Source organism: Neomonachus schauinslandi, chromosome 12 (assembly GCF_002201575.2).
Source record: "Neomonachus schauinslandi chromosome 12, ASM220157v2, whole genome shotgun sequence".
Lineage (NCBI taxonomy): Eukaryota > Metazoa > Chordata > Mammalia > Carnivora > Phocidae > Neomonachus > Neomonachus schauinslandi.
The window spans coordinates 35,735,967-35,745,909 of NC_058414.1; the positions used below are offsets into that span (position 1 = coordinate 35,735,967).

Consider the following 9,943-nt stretch of genomic DNA (forward strand, 5'->3'; position numbering starts at 1 on the left):
TCATTTCTTTTTTTTCTCCCAAAAGGCAAAACAGATAAATGGCTGTACTCTGGATTTGTTAGGAGGGGAGACCATATTTTTCATGTCTCTATTTATACCCACACTCCTCATTACTAAATATCTGTTTAAGCTTCATCACTAGAAGACATCCTCAGTAGATTGAAAAGTCATAGTGAGCACCAGTGAGTTACTTGCTGGTCAGCTTTGTTAGTTGATTTAAGTGTGTGATATGTGAAGTGGTTCTGACAGTAGAGGTTTACTGACTCTCTTGTGCTTTCATGAATGTGTATTGCCTTCTCTGGATTCTGTGTACCTTGTGGATCTGAGTTTTAAAGCCAGGATGTACTAATGCTAAAGGAACTTGAGCTATAATATACATATAATAACATATATGTACTTATGGACAATTAGCACATTGGAACTCAGGCTTTAAAATGTCCAACAAGAGTAACAGTAATAACAACAATACCAACAGCATTAAATTGAAATTAAAATAACATTTACTGAGCATTTTCTATGTACCTATCTTTGTGTTAAACACATAACATGAATAATCTACTAAATCCTTACAACAACCCTATGAGGTAGTTGCTATTATTATCCCTGTTTAATGGTGAGGAAACAGAAGCATCAAAAAATCTACATAAGTTCACACAGCTATAAATGGCTGAGACAAGTTTAGTACAATCTCTCTACATCCATATCTACCTATCCTCTCCTCTTAGTGAGTAATGGATATACAATGCCAGGGGGGATAGATATGTTTGGTAATAATGTGTTTATTTGACACACAGGAGGACAAGATTAGCAGAATCATCTTATGTATAGCTGAACCAATGACTTTGACTTCATTAACTCAGTATTTCACACAGCTAAATGAGCTTAACACAGACTTGGGTGTCTTAGAACACTTGGAAGTGATTAAAGTCTTGCCTCTATTTGAAGGCTCCTGGGCTGGGAAGGAATGGACTTCAGGAGGCCCTGCTGTCTGTTGATGTGGAATAGACAAATTAGATTCACAGAATAAAGGCAAATGAACATGCAAGTAGAAACCTGCACCCTTTGAGTTCAATGAAAGCAAGAATGGAACTCATTCATTTATGGCATCCACCAAGAAGTCCTCATTTATTCAACCTGTGTCTCCATGGAAAAATTTTCATTTTTTTCATAAAAAAGTTATTTCCACATTAATTTTATTTCTTTAAAAATGATGGTCGATTTTTCAAAAACTTCTTAGTCTTTTTATTAGCTTCTTGGAAAGTTAGAAGTAGCCCCATTATCTCCAAAATTGGTTTGAATTAGGTATACAATTAGGAGTCCATCAAGTTGGAGAGAAATTTGAACTTTCCAACACCGCTTTATCATCCTTTTTTATAAAACAGGTATCAACAAAAGAAAAAAGGGAAAGCCTGCCTCAACAATCCTATGCAAAGAACCTCCCAGTTTGTTTTTTCTTTAATTATTGTCAGTCCTTGAGAAATGTACATATCTGTTGCAATAAGCAGGAGTTGTGGCATGCTCTGTGAAGATGGGCCAAACCTCCTGCAGGACCGTGTGAATGGAATTCAGTATACACTGCAGCCTAAAAATATTGTAAGAGCATTCCATTCTTCTCATGAGACTTTTCTTCCTTTCTTATTCAGCTGCATTCAGATCTCTGTGGGGAGCAAGTGAGAGTCTGTGGATTCAATGAAATGTAAAAGCAGGGGAGACTTCCAGAGAGCCTTCTTTCCATCCCTAATGGTCTTCATTTGTCTACAATGCCTGATAGATCAGTTTAGTCCAGAATTCACTGATACAGGAGAGATATTGACTTGCCCTATTGTGTAAACATAGAAAGCCCCAAATCGAAACCCCTGCCAGTGACCCCAAGCCCCAAGCTTTAGGATCTATGGGACTGAGACAAGAAATCCTGAGAGTCAACAATGGCACTGACAACCATATGTTATTGACTCAGACTGATTAGAAATTAACACACCAACCCCAGAGGAAAATTTGCAAAGAAATCAGGGAGCGCTCGTGTGTTCTATATTCTCAAGCTCTTATTCTTGCCTTGACTGGATCATTATTAGCAGAGGCAAGTAGAAAACCTGCAAAATATTTTTGTAACTTCTTTCCCTTTAAAATAGTTGTCATTGATTAACGCCCCATGAGAAAAGCTGGGATGGGACTTGGATGATTTATATTAAATTTTGCCTCTACTTCTGAATTGATGTGACCATAGAGAATTCATATCACCTCTGGATGCCTCTATTGTTTAAATTTACAAAGAGAGAGGTAATCATATCTTCCTCCTTTTTAATCCACCAAGACAGTTATCAATCAGGCTATAGGCAATGATGATATAGGCAATGAATTCTAAGAAGGCTCTGATGAAATTCAGGGGAATACTTTTTTCCCCTTATTGTTGTATTTTCCCTTCATTAAGAATCAGTGTTGTTTCTTTGCATCCAACAGAGAGCAGGGAAGCACAGACATGTCCTGTCTTGTTCCTGGTATCTTCCTTCTCTCCAAAACATTATCAGTGATTTCACCAATAGGAAAGCAGAGTTTGGGAGGTTGGATTTGTCAGTTAACTTGTACTCCCTCTGCTGGTTGAATGGCTCATATTTCTCTTTCCATGACTCTCAGGCACTAAGATTAATTAATTAACTGATAATTGACTTATTTACTTACTTGAGTGAAGTTGAAAATTATGTGTATTTTTTTAGAGAATGGCAAACTTAGAATGGATTTGTGATATTGTATGTTTTCCAGTATTTGGAAGAGTTGTCATTTTATTTAGCACAAATGAGAAGGACAGGTTCATAAAACTAGGTTTTATCAAAGTTGTGTTATCAAGGATTAGCAAATCTATCCAACTCCAACCTTCTGATGGTACATACAAGAAAAGACATAATAAATAAATACGTATCTGGCATAGGTATCAATCATTGTCTTTAAAACACTGGACGGGTAGCTTGATACACATGGGAGCAGTCTGATAAAAACAGCCAGAACCATCAAATATGTTTAAATTCATGGGTTCATAATAATCTGAACAAAGCCCCTAATTAGTCACCTTTAAATGATGATAAAGAGTCAATTAATTATTTTGAACACTGGTAAGTAAGAGGAAAGAATCAAGCAATTACCCTGTCTTTTCTGTATGAATTTTACTACTAAGTAATCTAAAGTAGATGAAAGAAGTATTTCTTTATATAAGTATTCCAGCCAATAAATGTACAAGATGATAAAGGTAGAATATCATCATCTTTCAATCCCTAATCAATTCATGTATCTAGGCATCAAGCATCAAAAGGCTACTTACATCACAGAAAGAGTTAGATCATGTGCCTCCTGATAAAAGAATACATCACCACCTATGAACTTGACAAAGGTGTACAACCTGAGTCTGATCAAGCCTCTGTATTCAGCTTCCAATTTGCGGAAATATGGAGGGCAGAGAAAATGTTGAACTACATCATGAGTGTGCAATCAGCAAAACTCAGACCGTGGGAATCTTTACAAAAAACCAAAAACCTTTTATTTCATTAAAAAATTTGCCTTTAAAATTTTTCTCTTATAGCTTTTCAGATGGAATTTGAAAAGGATTATGATTATTGTGGGAGAGAGCATCATTTTTTGGTTTGCTTAAGCATTAATGGATCGGCATGGTTTATTTAATTAATCTGCCACAAATGCAGCAGAAGCAGCATTAAGACACATTTCATTTGTATGACTCTTACCTGCATAAGGCTATATATTTTTTCATGTTTATGAAAGTGTGGACAATATTGCTGATACTGCTTTTTTTTTTCTTTTTCACAAAATCTAAATCACACACATACACACACACACACACACACACACACATATTTATATAAACCAAACTAAAACCTGTGTTTTTCTCATTGAGTTTCCTTGAGAGAAGAAGCCCTCTAATATCTGAGAATGAGTCTTTGGCCATTTTTGTTTTTTTTTTATGCAATGAATGATAGATTTTTAAGGTGCTAAACATGGACTTGAAAACTATTTATATATTAACACCTGGACTTACTGAATATTTCCAAAATAATCAGGTTATATCTCTTTCTTTTGAAGAACCTGGCAACCATTAGAGAAACTTAGAACATTCCACAGACACAGTAATGACATGTATACCTAAAGATCACTTGAAAAACAAGAGTTTCAAGTTTCTGACCCTACCATACATAATGAAACTGATTTGGCCAAATGAGAGGCTTAAGTTAGTTAAGTTAGTGGGCGACAGCAAAGAAGATCTCACAACAATGAAAACACAGAGTTCTAAATATTAGAAATCCTTCAATAGCCAGTGTTTCTTAGTCCAGCTATCTATCAGAATTAGTGGGAGGGAGTGTGTGTGAATGCTTTCAATAAATACTGATGACCTGTCCTTCCGAGGTCTCTAGGTGTGGATCACAGGCAACAAATTTTTCAAAGCTCTCCAGATAATCTCGGTGTGTGGCCAGTGTTAAGGACTACAGATCTACATGATAATTTCTCAACACATTACAAATTCTGGGGAAATGTGGAATGATTTATTCCTTGATCAGAAGGTCTGATTTAAATATGGAAGGCAATCAGCAAGGTTTGTTCACTGGCAATTCCTTTATTTCATTAAGAAGGCAGTGCTGCATGGGGGGTTATGTGAAGGCTCCATAGGTATTTTGCCAGAAGTGTGTGGCACCAGAAAGTGTGGAAACTTTTCAAAATGATATGTTTCCAGACTACATTTATTCACTCAGGAGCATATGAAACAAGTGCTTCTGGGGGTCTGGGAAAGCTTTTTACATAGGGCATTTATGGGAAATGAAGCTAGGAAAGGTTCCTTGCCTCCCTTTCTGTTTTTATTTTCTGAAACGTGTCCTTGGAAACTGGACTGATCAAGGTATAATGACAGTCACATGAATGACCTGGAATGATGTTTCCCCTAATGAACGGCGGTTTGGTAAAAGCCCAAAGATCACACTTTACATCAAATCCTGATGTTCATGCTCTCTAAAGCCATCCGTCTCATTGATAACATCTTCCAGTTTCTTTTGATACAGTGGGTAATTTGCCATGTTGGGAGGCATTTTCTTTGCTCAGTTCATCTGATCTGAAACAAGGGTGGTGTGTGGGGTGGAATTGCTTTCTGGACACTGTGGCATTTCAGCAAAAAAAAAAAAAAAAAAAAAGACCAGCCTGTGTGGCTCATTCTAATTTATCAAAACCTGCCAGGCTTGGCTACACTGCAGATCTAGCAATCTACTTCAATGTAAACATTTTAATTACTATTTCTAACATTTGGCTTTCATTAAAAGTTAGAGAAAAACTTAAAAAAATTTTCATAAAGTAAACACTGGAAAACCCCTTTAAAAAGCCTACCCCCCCCAACACACAAATGCACACACACACACACACACAGTTTTGATTTAAAGACAAAAAGAAAACTTTATAAACAGAAGAAGAACAAGAAGAATAAGAACAAGAAAATGAGTGGGACAGAGAGAGTGAAGGAAGGAAGGAAGGAGGCAAGGAGAAGGAAGGATTATAGAAAAGGAAGATAAAAGGAAAGTATGTATCCTTATCTTAATACCACTCATAAAAATTAACTTGAAGTAGATTAAAGACTTAAGCATAAGAAAGACCTGGTATGTAAAACTCCCAGAAGAAAACAGGGAAAAAGCTCCTTGACACTGGTTTTGGCAATAAGTTTTTGGACATGATATCAAAAGCACAAGCAATCTAAACAAAAATCAACAAGTGGGACTACATCAAACTAAAAACTTCTGCACAGAAAAAAAAATAGTAAAATTAAAAGGCAACCTATAGAACTGAGAAAATACTTGTAAACTACATATTGGGTAGAAGGTTAATATCCAAAATATATAAAGAACTCATGCAACTCAATAACAACAACAAAAAACAAATAACCTGATTAAAAATAGGCAGAGGACCTTAGTAGATATTTTTCCAGAGAAGACATCCAAATGGTCAACAGGTACATGAAAGAATGTTCAACATCACTAATTATCGGGGAAATGCAAATCAAAACCACATTAAAAAATCACCACACACCTGTTAGAATGGCTATCACCAGAAAGACGAGTTAACAAGTGTTGGCGAGGATGTGGAGGAAAAGAAAACTTTGTGCACTATTGGTGGGAATATAATTGGTTAAGTCACTGTAGAGAATATTATTGAGGTTTCTCAAAAAATTAAAAATACAACTACCAGGGGTGCCTGAGTGGCTCAGTTGGCTGAGTGGCCCACTCTTGATTTTGGCTCAGGTCAAGATCTCCGGGTCATGAGACAGAGCCCAGCATCAGGCTCTGTGATGGGCTTGGAGCCTGCTTGGGACTCTCTCTCTTCCTCTACCCCTGCCCCTCCCTACTCATGCTTGCTCTCTCTAAAAATAAATAAATAAAAATACAACTACCATATGATCCAGCCATCCCATTCTTGGTTATGTATCCAAAGGAAATGAAAACAGGATTTTGAAAAGATATCTGGGGTCTTTGCTCCTTGCTGTTTGACAGATAGCCGCATCTTCTGGTGCAGTACCAGCCACATCCCCAAGGTAGGGTGGTGAAGATTGGAGTAAACGGATTTGGCCATATTGTGCGCCTGGTCACCAGAGCTGCTTTTAACTCTGGCAGAGTGGATATTGTCACCATCAATGACCCTTTTTACATAGGGCATTTATGGGAAATGAAGCTAGGAAAGGTTCCTTGCCTCCCTTTCTGTTTTTATTTTCTGAAACGTGTCCTTGGAAACTGGACTGATCAAGGTATAATGACAGTCACATGAATGACCTGGAATGATGTTTCCCCTAATGAACGGCGGTTTGGTAAAAGCCCAAAGATCACACTTTACATCAAATCCTGATGTTCATGCTCTCTAAAGCCATCCGTCTACTACATGGTCTACACATTCTAGTATGATTCCACTCATGGCAGGTTCCATGGCACAGTCAAGGCTGAGAACAGGAATGTTATCAATGGAAAGCCCAGCTCCTTCTTCCAGGAGTGAGATCCTGCCAACATCAAATGGGATGATGCTGGTGCCGAGTATGTTGTGGAGTCCACTGGGGTCTTCACAACCATGGAGAAGGCTGGGGTTCACTTGAAGCATGGGGTTAAGAGGGTCACCATCTCTGCCCCTTCTGCTGTGATGGGTGTGAACCATGAGAAGTATGACAACTCCCTCAAGATTGTCATCAATGCCTCCTGCACCACCAACTGCTTGGCCCCTCTGGCCAGGTCATCTATGCCAACTTTGGTATCATGGGGAGGACTTATGACTACAGTCCTTGCCATCAGTGCCACCCAGAAGAGCATGGACAGCCCCTCTGGGAAGCTGTGGTGTAATGGCTGAGGGGCTGCCCAGAGCATCATCTCTGCTTCTACTGGCACTGCCAAGGCTGTAGGCAAGGTCATCCCTGAGCTGAATGGGAAGCTCCCTGGCATGGCCTTCTGTGTTCCCACCCCCAATGTGTCAGTTGTGGATCTGACCTGTTGCTTAGAGAAAGCTGCCAAATATGAAGACATCAAGAATCAGGTGAAGCAGGCACCACAGGGCTTTATCAAGGGCATCCTGGGCTACACTGAGGACCAGGTTGTCTCCTGTAACTTTAACAGTGACAGCCACTCCTCCACCTTTGATGCTGGGGCTGGCATTGCTCTCAATGACCACTTTGTCAAGCTCATTTCCTGGTATGACAATGAATTTGGCTACAGCAACCAGGTGGTAAAACTTATGGTCCACATGGTCTCCAAAGAGTAAAAGCCCCCCCGGGACCACCAGCCTAGCAAGAGTAAGAGGAGGAGAGAGGCCCTCAGCTGTTGGGGAGTCCTTGCCCCAGCTCATCCTCCAACATACTGAGTATCTTCCAACCTCCGTAGTTTTCATCCCAGACCCCCTGAAGAAAAGAAGGGACTTGAGGAACCCTGCCTTGTCATGTACCATCAATAAAGTATACTGTACCCAGCCAAGAAGAAGAAGAAGAAGAAGAAAAGAAATCTGCATTCCTGTGTTTATTACAGTATTATTCACAATAGCCAAGATATGGAAACAACCTAAATGTCTATCAATGGATGAATGGATAAAGAAGATGTGGTACATATACAATGAAATATTATTCAGCCATGAGAAAAGAGAAAATCCTGCCATTAGCTACAAAATGGATGGACCTTTAGGGCATTATGCTTAGTGAGATAAGCCAAAGAAAGATAAATATTGTATGGTATCTCTTATATGTGGAACTTATAGAACAGACACATTTGTAGAAACAGAGAGTAGAATGATGGTTACCAGGGGCTGGGGGAACTGGGGAGATGTTGATAAAAGATACAAACTTGCAACTAAAAGATGAATAAATTTTGAAGATCTAACACATAGCGTACTGATTATAGACAATGCTCTATTACATACTTCCAAAGTGCTAAAAGACTAGATCTTACATGTTTTCACTATACAAAAGAAATGACATGTATGTGTGTGTATAAATTAATAGATGACTCTGTCCCTTACCCCCAAAAAGCTATAGCAGAGTTTGATGAGTTCTTCCCATCTGGCTCTGAAGGTCCCTGTTAAGTTTGATTTGGCAGAATGTATGTTATCGGATAACACAAGATACAACTTTATTTATCCTCCTATACCAGGAGTGTTAGTTTCAGTTGACATGTATTTCTTGTTCTGATATGCAACTCTGTGCTATATGGTTAGTCTTAGTTGAAAGACTAACTTTATATTCTAGAAAGTAGTAACATATCAAGATCATAGCAGTTCTTCACAAAGCAGAGAAGGAGCAAAATAGGTTTGGGAGGTGGTGGAGGATGATAGTAGGCTGTAGACAGATACTTCCTTGAGTGATGTGGAAAACCACTGAAGGGGTCAGAGTAGAGGAGTGATATAACCTGGCTTATATATTAAAGCAACCACCCTGATTATGGGGTTAAGAATAGACTATAGAAGGCAAGGACAGAAGCAGGAAGATCAGTTAAGAGAAGACTGCAATAGTCCAGGAAAAAGATAACTTGGACCAGGATGATAACAATGGAAGTGGAGAAAGGTACGGGTATACCTTAAACATAGATGCAACAGGATTTGGTGATGGATTGGATGTTAGAGAGAAAGAGGATAAGGTTTTGTTTTTGGAGCACTTAAAATGACAGTAGCCATTAACTGAGATGAAGGAGGTCACTGGAGGAACAAGTGTTAGGATAGAGATTTGGGGTTTCCTTTTGGATGTGTTAAGTTTGAGAAACCCATTAAGCTCCCGAGTGGAGAAGGCAGCATTTGGTGGCGTACAGACTCAATTCCTCAGGGAGTCTGGAGTTCAGGGGAGAGGCTGGGGCTGGAGATAAGAATTTGGGTCAGATCCAAACAGTGTAGCATGTCGTGTTGCTGTAGAATATTGGCAAAGGCATTGCTTATAAAAAGGTGACTTTTAAGACTATTACATCCTTTTGAGCTGCCTTTTTTACTTTAGACTCTTAAGCTATTATACTTTAAAAGTTTTAGCTTTTTTATTTTCATCTTTTATATGTATTTACTATGACTTATTATAAGTATCCATGCTTTATGTATCTCCAGATCTACTCTATCCCCAGAGAAGTGCTCAACACATATCCGGTAATTGCATGAATTTTATGTTTTTGTGTCATCTTTAAAATGGAATCCAAAAGGTTTTCTATATTGTTTGGTATGGTTTGTGAATATCTTTGATGTTAAATTTCTCCCAGAAAAGCTAATCTCTCACATTATATGAAAGGTATTGGGAAAATACGATTCAGAACCTTAAGCAATCTATCACATGAGGAAAACTGAGGCCAGAGGCCACTATTGAACCTCCTTCCCCCACTCAGTCTGGACACCAGTCATGACCTAATGCAGGACCTAGGTCCTGGTAGTGTGTGGGATGGCAACAGCCCTAAAAATTCTGGCCAAGTTCGCC

The 9,943-nt window shown here is 38.7% G+C and overlaps 1 pseudogene; it reads left to right on the forward strand.

Moving 5' to 3' along the window:
* The first annotated feature begins 1,479 nt into the window (after positions 1-1,479).
* Positions 1,480-7,770, forward strand: LOC110579884 (annotated as a pseudogene).
* The last annotated feature ends 2,173 nt before the right edge of the window (positions 7,771-9,943 follow it).